This window comes from Carassius auratus, chromosome 16 (assembly GCF_003368295.1).
Source record: "Carassius auratus strain Wakin chromosome 16, ASM336829v1, whole genome shotgun sequence".
NCBI classification, from domain to species: Eukaryota; Metazoa; Chordata; class Actinopteri; order Cypriniformes; family Cyprinidae; genus Carassius; species Carassius auratus.
This window is the reverse complement of record NC_039258.1, coordinates 24279228-24294594: the sequence shown is the minus strand read 5'-3', so window position 1 is coordinate 24294594 and position 15367 is coordinate 24279228. Positions and strand designations below refer to the sequence as shown.

Below are 15367 nucleotides of genomic sequence, written 5' to 3'. Positions count from 1 at the left end.
TTAATTAATCAAATAGTCTACGATGAGCATATAAAGAACCAGGAATAAGACTGAACTATAACCTACAGTCATCCCTTGATCCTTATTGATTTAGCAGAAATCTGAAGTACTTTGTTTGGGAGAATCAGTTTTTTCTTGTTCTCTTCAGTTTAATGACTCTTTTATGTTCATCATGTAGTTTCTGTGTTGGTTCTGTAAGAGGACTACTTAGATCTCCATTAACCCGCTCCAGAGGAACACAGGAGAAGTGTTTTCCGGACACTGATGACTCCCTGACTCAAGCTGATCACAGCCAGTCTTTCCCTGATGAAGAAATAATAGTTTGGGAAATGATTCAGTCTCTCTCTTTCCTTAGGCCTTGGTCATAGCTTTTTCTTTAAAAAAGTCTGTCATTCCTCTTTTTTTCAAGATTAATGAAGCACAGCTAATAATGAAAGGATTGTGTTGCACTTCATTTCTCAGTAATGATAACATGGTAATTAGTAATTATAAGTAATGCCACGAGAGCAGAACAGCTGTGATTAACTGGAGCCCTACTTACATACATGATATTCATATTCACGACCCCTTTATGAAGCACACGCTCATGCACACGCTTACTGTATGTGTGCCGCTGTGCTCTGTTTGTTTTCTCAGGTGGGATTTTTTGGGATTCAGGAAACTAATCGGATGTAAATGAATGTATTTACCTTCCTCTGATGGCAGAACGAGAGTGGAGTAGTTGGCAGGACCACCTGTTAATGAAGAGCAGCTTCACACAGCGAGCCAGCGATCGCAAACATCGTCTTCTGTTGGCTGCGGTCTAACACTCTCCAGGTTTAGGGAATGCTTTGGGAATATCTGTAGCTGCTCAAACCTGCTGGAGTTGAGAGGTTCAGACCACCCACCTCAATCTGTCTCACTACATCACCCTCACGTTCATCCCCGTCCGTCTGAAACACACACACACACACACACGTGCATCACAGCTTCATGTCTTTCTCCTGACAGCAGTGAGATCACATGCTTCTCAGATGTTTCTCCTGAGAAAGAGCTCATGATCTGACCACATCTTATACCTTCAAACTTTTACTGTATGACCGCTTGATTCTTTTGAGTCTACTTTCATTTCTCAGGACTTTCAGGAGAAACATGGGAGATAAAGTTGACCATTAAACACCCTCCTGAGCTATGGAGAAGTCTCTGAACGATAAAATGTTCCTCTCGGTTGAAACAGCCTGTCCAGGTTACTCAGTGGGGAACACAGAAACAGTCTTGTTGTGCGGGTTATGATGTAATATGTTTGAATCTGGACGACCGTGGCTTGAGGAATGTTTCATCTAGTCAAAGAGATCCATGATTATGTCTGTTTTCAATGTCAGGTCAAGTCAACTTTATTAGTTCTTTTTATTATTACTGTTTCACAGTAATAAACTGAACAACTTTATGCAAACAACATAAATTATGAGAGAAATTAAGATTATTGAAGTGGTGATGTTGCAAAATGCATCCATTATTTGATTTAAGGTTTATTGTAGTTAACTAAAACTAAAACTGAAGCTAAAATTAAAACTAATAAAACAATAAACAAAAATGCACCTAAAATGTATACATACAGTATTCTTTTTTTTTCAGCTTTTTAATTTCATTTAGATTAACTTGATGTACTAAAACTAAACAACTAAAGACGTAAAACTGTATAAATATAAAATTGTATTAAAACTTAAGACATAAAAAAGCACCCAACAAAATGACTAAAACTACTTACAATTAAAACAAAAATGGAGAGTGTAAAAATAAAAACTTAAAATTATAAATATGAATAAAAACTAAAGTATTATCTCACTGATACTACAATAACACAGTTTGGTTCAAGTATTAAGCAGCTTTCATTATTCAGCAGGATTCAGTTCAGGTTCTGTTCTCTGATATGAACTTTACTAACAAACTGTCACACAAAATCGGTAGCTCTTGCTCTTCAATGGATGCTCTGTGGTGAATGGGTGCCGTCAGAATGAGAGTCTGATAAAAACATCACAATAATCCACAGCATCAGTCCATCAGTGAACATCTGGAGAAGACAAAAGATGAAACACATCCATCAAGAAGTGTTTAACTTCAAACCATTGCTTCCAGCTAAAATGATGCCACAATTGTGTTTGTGAAGCTAATTAATTACACTGATAGTTCACATGAAATGGCAAAAAAAAAAGCTAAACTACTAACATTGTCAGTTTTCGTTGATGGCAGGTTTAATTCATGTTTTATTTAAATAATCTGTTTTAAAATGATCACTGTATTCTGTCATAAAAAGTGCCCAATTAGATGAATGACTGCTGACTTAATGACTGAGAGATGTGTAAAATAATTAACAGATGTGTGTTACGTTTTCTGACTCACTCTGGAGCTGAAGCATGAGTCTCCATTAACAGCCATTCAGAAGCCACATAATCTGATGAAAAAAGACAATAACACAACCATTGTTGTATTACAGATATCTATAGATACAGATACAGATATCAGTTTATCTAGAAGACTCATGAAAGCATGTGAGAATGTTTTCCTTCTATAGTATTTCTCCTTTCTTCTTGTACAGTCTGCTGCTTTGGACATCATATCCTATGCACTGAGATGCACTCTTGCATTTTCAAAAGCATTACTGTTAAGCTGTATTGGATTTAGAAGACTTTCCATGCCAGTCCTCACCCTATCAGCTTTGTTCACTATTTATAAGATCTGCTCATATATATATATATATATATATGTATGTATGTGTATATATGTGTATATATATATATATATATATATATATATATATATATATATATATATATATATATATATGTATGTGTATATATATATATATATGTATATGTATATGTATTTTTATTTATTTTAATTTTTAATTTTTTTGCATAATGATGCATTTAAGAGTTAATGACCAAACAGATGTTCATGAAAGTTCAAACTCTTGTTGTTGGAAATAAAATGTAAGGTTAAATGGTGATTATTAGTAATGAAATCCCCCTCATATAAACCTTATATTTTAGGTCCCACTTTATATTGTGTCTCTTATACCCGAGTACTTTCATAGTAACTAGATGTGTGTGTAGTATGTAACCACAGTGTAAGTACACATTGGTACGAAATATCTACAGCTCTAATGTTTGTGTAACTACACATATAACAACCCAATGCATGTTATATGGAAGTATCAGTGTGTAACAGGACATTGGTAACAACACTTTTTGGTAATGAAATTACCCATTGTGTACATGTGTACGTACACATGTTGTTACTACAGTATGTAAGTACACAGGTATTAGGGACACTTAATATAAAGTGGGACCATATTTTGTAACTAGCTATATTTGACTTGCTTATTATCATGAAAACAATAATAACTTGCAGTCGCCTCAGAAGAGTGGATGTCTGTAAATCGACACCAGCACGCTCAAACACACGCCCACGACTCCCTCCGCTCCACCGAGAGCCACGGTCGGCCGGCTGTTGTTTTGCGAGACTTAAGGGTTTTAGGAAAAATAATGAGCTCATCGCTCTGGCCCTGAGGTACCGCTGGCAATTACCATGATCCATGCTCCTCTGCTCAGCGGGAATTCACTCCTCTCTCAGGTTTTCTGGGACAGAGAAAGAAGACCTTCGCAGGGTTCAGACATTCTTTTCTTCTGACATCTGGATTCAAGGGGGCCACATATTCAAAGCAACACATTGGTTGCTAAATAAGGCCGCTTTATGCACACAGCTCTGATAAAAATGGCTCCCGTCCAACAATAAACAAACGTCCTTGAAATCAAAGTTAAGCATTTTGCCAGAGTTTGAGCGCAAGCTCGATGAACAAGATCATCGGATTGCTATCCATGCTCCCTCCACCAGCAGAACAAATGTGGAAGTAGTGAGGCTGTACAGACGTGTTTCCTCTGAATCTGCTGGGGGCTGCTCGCTGTGGGGTTTGTGTGAGCAGCAAAGTCAATAAATAAAGCCAGTGAATCAGTGCCATGTTGAAATCATCCGCTGCCTTCCACTCAATCTCCCTCATAGCCTCACGCATAAATGCTCCTCATGGTAAGTGAGACTGACATCATTTATAATTGACACTTTCTAATCTCTGGCCTGAGGCATGGATGAGGAAATTGTTTCCATTGCCCTTTTCAGGCTCTTTCTCACCGACGGGCTCCCAGAGCAGCACTACGAGTGTAATGCTTTATTACCGCTGTGCTTTACATACGCCACTTGTATCACATATGAATCTGCTGCTGGACTGAAGATTCAGTGGATGTCAGATTCAAAAGCTTACTGAACAGTAGTTTGTTATCACACTCTGGACATACTGTGTACCCACTAGTGTCAATCATCAGAATACCCACATTGACAATCATCGTAGCACAATTGAAAAGCGGAGGAAATGACCACAATTAGACTAAATTGCCTTTGGATGATGTCAGCATCCTTGATTTTGTTGTATCTCACCCCATGTCCTCAGATTGTCCTCATGTCCATTTGCACCAAATTTCACAATCCTAACCCTAACTGTTCCCAAGATATAGGTCAGCAAGTTTACGTGCTCTTTTTTTTTTTTGGGCTTGAATCTGCAAAACAGTTCAACAGCTTGAAATTCCCTCAATATCTTTAGCTTTCATCGTCTCAATACTGACAGTGCTTAAACTTTGCGTGAACAGCCATCACGAGTCAACATCGCTACGCTAGGATATTTAATCATGTCTGTTTATTTGTCGTGGAGATCCCAGATGTCAGAGACGAAGTTTGCGCGTCTAATGAGAAAAACACACAGCTCCATTTTTAACCCAAAGATGTTGGCAGGTGCAGAGCTCAGAGCCGCTGATGTTTCACAGCCCTGTTATTAGATTCAATATTCTCACTTCAGCAATAAAGAAAAGGCTGTTTTTCATTACTCTGTGAACTTATTAACAAGCTTACTTTATCCTTAAAGGCTCACACTTAATTGCATTTGGAAAGGAAACGAGACTTGGCTTGAATGCCTAATGAGGATTTTGAATATGATAAAGGGTAATTTTTGGATTACATCTTTTATTTATAGTTAATTTTACAATATTAGTCACAAATGGCAATCGCTCACTCTTTTATGGAACTCCTCCAACACGAGGAGCCTCTGAATAAGCTGTAACTTCGAGGATTTCTGTGAAACACTACATTGACACCTCAGCTCTCATTATACTTGTAGAGAACAGCGTGACTGATTCAGGCTGCTAGTTTAACATCACATCAGCAGTCTTAGCTTGTTAACATGAAGGATTTCACTGACTAGCAAACATGCATCCGGTCTCCAAGTTAAGGGATCGCTCCTGTCAGAAAAGTGACAATTTATGAGTGTGTTACTCTCCTCAAGTAGGCGTCTGACTGATGTTGAGACGTAATGGTCGAATCCTGCAGACAGACTGTGTTGGTTTGACCACAGGCTCCTCTGAGTCTCTAGAAGCAGAGACCCTCACAGCACCTACTGACTCACTCCACCCCTGCTGCGAGACCCTCTGTGTCCACCTTTACTCTCGCCGACCAGACCAATTACTGCTGCACGCTGTCATTTCATGTGTACATATGTGGCTCGCGATGTCATGGTTTAGATTAAATTTTGGCTCCCGCTGCTCTGAGAACGTGGTGACTATATGGAATACATGGTCATGTGACTCCTTGTTGTGGCCAGTGCTGTTTTCAGCTAATTGTGATGAAGTAAGCATTGGTTTTCTGAGCTTATATATGTGTCGAACTCACAAAGGTTTGCTAGACCACAAAGCAAATGTGTAACTCCAAGACGTTGTTGTTTATGTTGAAGGATTGCAAGCCAATCTGTTCTCAGAAGGGAATACTGGCACGCTGCTCGCTGAATATTATGCAGGATGTGATATGTTCATGTATTAGGATCAAATTCTGGGGACGGTTTTTATGGAGAGGGTTATTAAATCAGATTCAGTTCAATTCACCCAAAATCATAATGTAAAAGAGAACATGAACACTTCTTACACAAAAAAGTAAACACTAAAACTGCTGTATATAACAATTTGTGTGTTTTACAAATTATAAATATTATAAATGTAACTGTTTTAAATATATATATATATATATATATATTTATACAGTGTTCATAGTGCAAGATTATGGGATTGATTTCCACTGAAAATAAACATGCATTAACTATTAAAAATGTCTTTCAAAGCAGCGCACATTTCTTTGGATAGAAGCATCTACCAAAAACATAAATGTAAATGTAAACACCCTCAGAGTATAGCAGAGAAACTGACATAACAAATATATCCAAAGAAAAAGTTTTTATTCAGGTTCTGTAATGGTAGCATAAATATTGTACGCACACTACAGCACATCAGAGCATTGACACTTTACAGGCGTCATCCGAAGTGAGGAGAGTAGTCTGTGGAACAAAGAGTGCAACAACTGTCCTCAACATATACTGTATTTAACTCTGTGAATGGCATTCAGATATCGTCTTGGTAATCAAAAGTGGTTATTTCATTCTTTTAACAATGGGTAAACAAGTGTGTGAGTGATCGAGTTCATTTGACACATATCACACTGGAAATGGAAAATAAGATTGCATCGCATTGCAGGATTCCAAGAGTGTGTTGTTATTCACTGGTGATTGAGTGCATCAGGTCCTTTATTTCTACGAGTACTCACAATTCAGCTCCACTACACACAGTGAGAGAAGTGTGAGCTCAGTCCTACTCCTGATGTCACTGCTGCTCGCGCTGATGTGGGTGATTCACATTCTGTGTGATGTATTTTTTATCTGCAGTACTTCATTGCCCATGGACTCTGTAAGATATATTGCAAACCATGATGTACTTTGTTTTCTTCCCTCAGAAACTGCTTTTTGGCGCCTGGCTCAGAATGAACATTCATCACTGGTGGGCAGGACGCGGCGCGAAACTCTAACGGCCAAAGTTCACGCAGAGAGGAAAGCTGAACTCCTCAAGAGCAGCCCGAGAAATCCAGCTCCAGCACAGAGGAGCCTCATCGCCTCATCGCCTCCTCTCCGCTCTGCTCCAGCCCTAGAGGACCATAAACACAGCCTCTCCTCACAGCAGCCCGGGCCCGAGCCCAGCATCTCTATTACTATTCCTGTTGCCACAGGGCATTGAACCGCGGCGAACTGCGACCCCTGGCCTTATTTTCAAAGATGATCTGTGAACTCGACTGAGGCTCAGCGATTCGCTGTGAATGCAGCCGTGCAGAGAGGGGAGCAGGTGAATCGCTCTTCCTCTGCTGTTGTTTTTGATGTGGAACATGGTCTGAGGCGATTTCTCAGTGTGTGCAGAGAGCAAACACAGGGAAGTCAAATAATTTGGCTTGAGACATTGAGAAGTCCACAACTAACAATACAGATGTCAGCGAAAGCTGTGTGCGTTTTGATTTCCAAATGCTTTGTGCAAAGCATACTTTGCTTCCTCTTGCATCAATTAAGACTTTAGGTGATAAGGTCCGGCATCTGAAAAATAACCCCAGGAAGCAGAATTAAGTTAAAACATGCTCCTCACATCCTCCTGTCCTCACTGAAATAAAGGCAGCTAAATGTTGTTCGTTTAGTTGTGTACATCACCCTTTTACTGCCTCAAATCCTTCCTGCTTCTCTCTGTGTGTGTAAATCAATTTGGGCTCTAGGCTGATCTGCCTCACAGACACCTTTTCCTTTGATTGGGTTCCCACCGCAGCCTAGTGCAGGACTGCAGCCAGCATTAAGTTCTTTGAGGGATTTGTACTCCCCCTAGTCCTGGCTTACCCGCATTGACTCTATCTGCTGTCCTCCACCGGCTCGGAGAATTCACAAACCCGGGATCTGTTGGGCGGGAAGGAAAGAGGCTTTCGCGGCAGACCTACCTGCAGGGCAAACGTCCTTCACAGGCCAGGATCAGAAACTCCTGTTTGTAATGAATTCAAGCCACATACAAAGAACAGTTTTTGGCTTTTGGGACAGCATCCACTGCATCCTTGAAAGACAACCAACCTTGTGTGCTTGAATCTGGGTTAATTGAAGCTTAAATTAAGACTTGGTTTGGTTGTGATTTTGATGGAAAACTATTAAATATACTACCGTTCCTCTGTGTTGCGTGTATTTTTAGTGCACACACAATCTAACCGCATTACTTCTGTACAGCTCCTACTGTTGCTGCAGTAATAATAATGGAATTTAATGCATATCAAAATGATGAGGTCATTGATAACTCTTTATTGTGTTATAATGGGCACTGTAACACTTCCAGTTTATTACTCTTAGGGTTAGGGTTAGAGTTACTTTTATCCTTTAGCTTGACTGTGTTGTCTAATAATGTGTTGCAAATGCTACACAAACCATGTTTCAAACAATGTTAAAATCTTGATTATACTTAAGCCTTTTATTGTTCTAAGCAAACAGAGTTTGTAATCTTAAGAGCCTCTAATAAAGAGTTCCAGACCATATGCCGACTGTTAACTGCAGACACATAATGAATTTTCATGCTGAGTTTTCATGAAAATAAGTAAGTTGTCCCTTGCAGTGAAAATGAGTTACAGGCCTTGAATTCCCCTCTTAATTAGCAGGGTTTAAGATGACGGCCTCAGAAGAAGCTAACACACACTTTCATTTCTTTACACACTTTCTGAAGAGAGAAGGACTGTGAAACAGCGCCACCTGTTGACAGACTGCACTGCAGTCACACTCACTCAGTCTGCCACCGATACAGCAATTATTCAGTGCAAGAGAAAGGTAAAGATCACACGTGACTCAGTCTGCAGGTCATTTAATCTTCGAAGGTTTAAAGCATCAGAATGATCCAGGAATGGTGCTTATCAAATTAACTGGCAGAAGTTGCAAGCACTCATGTCTGGAGTTTATGTACCTGGGACAGAGTTAGTTAGGCTTCAAAGAAACATATTCCTGTGATTGAGGTCGACTGTAATGATGTTTTATGAACATGCTAGAGGGGGAAACTGCACAGAAGAAATGTTTTAGCAGCTCTCACTTTGAACCTCCGAGGTTTCTGCTCGTTCACTCGACCTGCTTTATCACCTCGTAAAAACACAGGCGTGTTGGTGGACTAAGATTTGCCGTTTTAAATGAAAGCTTGAGTCAAGTTCACATTTACCTGTTTAATTGCTGCTACTTGGGCGCAATTATCGCTGAACCAACAAGTGTGTGTTAGGTTTGTCTGCATGTAGATCAGAGTCCAGATGCTTTTTACTGGAAATGAACTCACGCTACAAGACAAAATAAAGATGTATGGTGTTTTTGCAGGTTTCTGTTGCATGCAGGGATCATGAGTCTCTACCTGCCTGCAGAGATGGAGGAATGATCCTCAACGTCTCTCTCACAGTCATTCAGTGCTGAGGAGGAAAACACCCAGATACCATCAGCATCACAACAGAAGCACATGTGGGCACGATCTTACATTTCACTCTGTAAAGTCCTCACTGGGTCACCTGTCTGCCACTGCTGACACACACACACACGCACGCACGCAAGCACGCACGCATGCACACACACACGCACACACACATGCGCGCACACACACACACACACACACACACAACGTCTGTGTCTCTGTATGGTGTTACAGTCTAGATATATGTCTGTCTGTGTTTACTGCTCCATGTTTGAATCACTCTTTATGAGTAATGCAGAAATGATCAACTCCAGGCAGTGTGTGTGTGTTTCATGGGTCATGTTTCACACACATGGACAGCGGTGCCTGTCTCTCTCTCATTCTCACTGCTTCTATACAAACATATAAGATCCAAGATGCCAGCTGGGACGTTTGAAGGCTTCTGCGCCTCAGAAAGAGTTTGTTCTCGACAGATGGCTGTCTGTACGGAGACTGTAGTGTTCTCTCTATATTTACTGTAGAGCACTTTGGATTTGCAGTGTAAACGCTCATTTATCTGATGAGCACCGCCTACTCACCTGTCAATCAAACCTCGAAAATAACAAGCAGGTTAGGTTTATAGAGTTAATGTGTCCAGTCAAATGTATATATCAGTTTCTGATATGTTCTGATGTACACTAAAGCATCAAAATAATCAAAACTTAACTGTTAAAGCTGTTTCACACACAATCTATCCATAACTTCTGTCTGATTGATAGTTTTTATCCAGTAAAAGCTGTTTTAGTGTAATTGTACAGACGTCCAGCTTCAGCTTGTGCTTCATGTCTTTTTTTCAGATCTTGACTGATTTTTATCAACGTCAGTAATATCTCCAGATGAACTCTTCCTGGACTGAAGCAGCTCAGCTTTACTTGATTCTCCATCAATCATGTTTTAGAGTCTCAAATCTGATCCTCAGGATCTTTTGAGGAGCGTTTGTTTCCAGAAGCTTTACTTTCACTGTTCCTCAGTGGAGGAATGATCTTCACAAGCCTCCAGAACATCTCACATCTTCTGAGGAGCCTCTATCAGCACTGGATTGCATTGCATTATCTGTTTTTCTGAGGCATATTATTGGAGATAAATGACAAATGTTCCTTGAAGATATTTTGTACGTTTGCTACCATAAATGTATCAAAATGTATAAAAAATAAATGTGTAAAATTTTTTGATTAGTAATATGCATTGCTAAGAACTTAATTTGGACAACTTTTTTTTTTTTTTGCACAGATTTCAGGTTTTCAAATAGTTGAATCTCAGCCAAATATTGTCCTCCTAACAAACCATACATCAATGGAAATATTATTTATTCAGATGTATAAATCTTAATAAATAAATATGAATACCCTTGTGACTGGTTTTGTGCTCTCAATTCATATATCAGGCTAAATGAGCCATAAAATGTATGAAATGGTCAAATGTATACCATGAGTGCTGTTTAACACACTTTGGGTAAAAGTATCTGCCAAGTGCATAAATGTAAATGTTTACGGCTGTCACAGATGTCATACTGACAGACGTCTCTGACTTTGGTAAACCAGTAAAGCTGGAGTGAATCAAACACAGCTGATGATTTGAAGTGTGTGTGAGTGACGTTCAGATTCATGATCCTCAGCTGTTCATGGGCCGCTGCTTCCCAACATCTCATGCCATGTTCATCTGAAATAGCTGGAGATGGAATAAAGAGTCTTTTAGTGCTGAGTCTTCATTTCCTTTTTAAAAGCTACGAGCCACAAGATAGTAGCTCCTCTGAGTGTAAAACTTATGGATGTTGAGCCATAAACGGGGCGGCAGGTTACGAGGTAGTGAGTGGTTTGTGTTTTGGCACAGCTGTCCATTTCCCCTGGAGAGGAAGACGTCCAGTGTGTGTCATCCTCACAGACAGCGTGACAGAGGAGTGATGAAGACATGATCGACTGGAGGCTGTGTGTCTCTGATTCAGTTCAAAATAAGCATCAGTCACACATTAATAGACAAAAAGCAGACTTTCTTAAGAGACTTCTGACTGCTGTGTGTTATACAATGAAAGCTAAGCTCCAAAAGGAAACTCATAAGAATGCCAGTAATTAATGAGATATGCATCCGACGTCATATCAGGTTTTTGTGAGAGTCAAACTAATACTACTTTTTTACTTCTATTAAAACTGTTATTCACTTGTTGCTCAGTCTGTTCCTCACACAAAGCTTTGTATGACTTCAGAAGACTTGAATATAGCAATAAAGTCAGAATAAAGTTATAGTTCATCCAAAAAAAAAAAAGGTCATCATTTCCTTGGCCTCGACTTGCTTCAAACCCGTACAAGTGTCTTTCTTTTAAGATATTTTGAATAATGTGGGTAACCAAACTTCCATAGAAGTCGAAAAAAAATACTATGTAAGTCATTGGCTAACAGCAACAGTTTGGCATTGATTAAAGTGTAAAGAATAAGCTGCTACTTTATTTCCTTTAAAAATGACAAATGACAAATTTCTTCACTCATTTGCCACGAGAAAGTGAACGTGGATTAAGGGGACTTGTGTGTGAGTGTGCATGAGTGTGTGTTTGTGTGAGTGAGTATGTGTATGGCCTATGATGCAGGCTGGCAGCAGCTGGTAGTAACTCTCTGAACTTCCTCATTAATAAATGATCACACACCACCATCTGGAAAGAGCCCAGGCCGCGTGCATGTGTGTGTGTGTGTGTGAGTGCGCGCGGAGGCAGCGAGGTTTGACCCTTTCAAACATGGCTCTCAACTGTCTGGCTGCTGGGGTCAGAAGAACCGCAGAACGAGAGAGAGAGAGAGAGAGAGAGAGAGTCAATCAGGGCCATTACTGGAGCGTTCAGAGATTGAGCTCGCCCTATGGCTCCTGCTGTTCTCAACCCAGGCGACCCGTCCACACTCTTACAGCGGCGCTCACTGAGATGTCCTCCAGCAACACAAGCATGATTTCTGTCATCACTTACTGAGTGCCTGCTTCACTTGAGCTAAAGATTGAGTTCTTCGAAGGTTGTCTGAAAAGCAGATTTGTGCATGTTCTGATCAGTATGTGAGAGATGTGTGGTTTCAGTGGTCTTTTTGTTCTGGGTGTTTTCTTCTTGGTTCTCTTTGGGGAAAAGCTGTTAGCATCAGTGAGCTTTGTGAGAGTTTTCTTCTCCTTATTTGGTGTGAAGCATGCAGTAGTGTAATGTAACAAAGTAAAAATACTTTGTTATGGTACTTAAGTATTTTTTTGGGAACATCTGTACTTTATTTGAGTTTTTATATTTCAGGCAACTTTTACTTTTACTGCACTACATTTGCTTATTAAAATGTATACTTTTACTCCGATACATTTCCCCTAAGTATATTCGTTACTTATTACAAAATAGTGAGAAGAACACAGACTGCAGGAAAGCAGGTTTGATGAATCAGTGGTCTGGCATTTGCAAGCTAGACTCATTAAAACACCTTTGCTCATGTGCAAATAAGTGCGTGACTCGCAGAACCGCAAATTATTTTATTTCACACTGAACTCGAGTCAGGGGTGTGCAATACAGCATCGTCTGCGATAATATGGTAAGTGTTTTTGTAATGATGTGCCAACAAATATCACCAACCACACAGAGTGCATGCACATTGATTTATTATTCTATTAAAACTCAAAATTCCAGGCATTCTTAATTGTAGCCGCCAATTTTTTTTAATTAATTTTTATTTTTATTTTATTTAATGTAGGCCTAGTTAACTTAATCTATATAACACAGAGTATCGTTTTTCGCCAGATGCAGGAACACATTAAATAATAATTTTATGCAAGTTCAGTAAAGCAATAAATTAATAAAATTTTATACATAATTTTGCATGTTTTTGCTCAGTTTAACGGTGCCCATGAGAGACTTGGTCGGTTCACTTAGTTTTGTCGTTTCCACAAATAATTTTTTTCATGGCCACAACAAAACTAAGTGAACCGACCATGTCCTTTCACAGGCACCGTACAATTTTGCCAACGAAAGTAGTTTCAAACAAAGATCACAGCACTGTTTTGCATCTCTGAGCAATGGAAGGTGTTTGCTTATTGAATGAATCAGCTGTTTGAATGAATCGGTTGAATCTCAATGATTCACTCATTAACCTTCACTTCCTGTCACCTACTGGCGGTTTTAATTTCACATTTTGCAATTTCTTTTCACGTTTTAAATTATTTAAAATATCAATTTTCAATGCTTTATGTTAATCTGCAGTTTTAAATGCATCCATGTCCCCTCTGAGATCCAGTAAACTGTGTAAATACATGCTTTTTCAGATGCATACTCCAGAAGTGTTTTCTTATGTTGTCCTGTCTTTAACATGCGCTGACAGAAACACATTAACTGAGATGATGGAGCTTAAGGATGCATCCCACTCACTTTGGTTCTTCCAAGCTATTTCTCTTAATTGACCAGTCAATGTTTGCATTGCAGAAGAGTTATTACAGTATAGCCATCTCCATTTAGTCATGTCTTTAGTGTTGGAGTTTAATGTGCTTTATAGACTCTTGAGCATCACCTCAGAGCACAAGAGAAAGTTTCTGTCTGTTGCTGAGTCAGTCACTGGCATGAATCTTTCATGAGGGAGGTACGGGGTTCACTGGAGGATCTCCACAGAGGACCTCCTCTCATTAGCATTGCCTCTCTCTGGCTCAAACTCGTTCCTTGACCTCTGTTGATTTTCTGTTTCCAGAGGAAGGCTGGCCTGTGTGTTTACATTTACTTCGCCCATGAGTTTTATCAGGCATTTTAATATTAATTAGACAGAAAAAGCCTGTGATTAGTGTGTTTATGAGGGTCTTAACCTCCAGGGCTCACATTTGTTATGTGGAGCTTATCTCTGATCAGATCAGCGGCTCTGACAGCTTGAGGAAGCCATGCATTTTGAAATAGCACTTTTCTTCTAATCGCAGACTGGCTTTGTGAGTTCCTAAGTGGCCTGGTAACCCCTCTTTGTCTTTCTTCACCACCAATGTAATGTAATATCCTACATGAATCTCTATGCTGGTTAGTTCTGGCTGGCAGAAAAACTTGGGTCAACCAACATGATCTTTATAAATAAGTTTGTTAAACTAGTTAAGGGTCTGCTTAGGCCATCAGAATCCAAAACACAATTTATTAAAAGTAAAATAATAATAAGGATAATAAAATAATAAAAAATCGTCCAAACTCTGCACATCTATAATATACTCTGTGTTCATTGTACTTTCGTTTTGCTGTGTAGACTGTTAGTTTGTTGTCTTGTCTTGTCCTGTTTCCTGTGATTCCCTGATTACTCTCACCTGTGTCTGGTTACCCTCTTGTGTTTCTTATGTTCCTTCTTTGGTCTTAATTTTACATGGCATTTTGTTGGTGTCCTCAGTTTTTGTTAAGTTGTTTCTTGTTTTAATTCTTTGTTTTCTGGATTACTTCTACCTTTATTACATTTGAAACCTCTGCAAATGGATTCTGCTGTCCTTCATCTCAAAAGGGTGTACTAACACTAGACATGGTTGCCTTGAACTGAGCCTGAGCTCGATTGTCTCTCCTCCATACACTCACTGGCCTACACTCACATTGCACTAAACATTCCAGGGTGGAGCAGGCTTATGCTGCCTTTCAAGTGCTATCAGAATTATTGTAAATGCAAGTTGCCTAATCAGACATTACTCATATATGGCCTCTCAAGTCCTATGTACTACTGGGAGATAGTTTCCAAGTTAATAAACTTTAAGCATGATGGAGGGGACAACAATAGCTGCTGTTAATGCATCTTGTCTTGTCATAAATGTAGTACATATTTGGTGTTCTCATTATAATGATATGGGTGTGACAGTCCAGTCATAGTTATAAATATTCTGCATTGTAGTTTGACCTGCTCATGCTGCGCGCTGAAGAGATATCACCGTAGTACTACAATGAAGCACTTAACTCGAAACCAAATGCATCTTATATCAGGTAAATAAATATATCCACGATATATATACACCGGCTGAAATGTTTTGAAATCACT

General features: G+C 39.4%; 1 long non-coding RNA gene across 1 annotated transcript in view; it reads left to right on the top strand.

Annotated features, from left to right (window-relative positions):
- Positions 1-8087, top strand: part of LOC113116590 (uncharacterized) — a 75796-nt gene extending 67709 nt beyond the window's left edge. Inside the window, exon 4 of the long non-coding RNA XR_003294044.1 lies at positions 6856-8087. This is a non-coding gene — a long non-coding RNA (uncharacterized LOC113116590). The remainder of the gene's footprint in view (positions 1-6855) is intronic.
- Positions 8088-15367: the final 7280 nt, after the last annotated feature.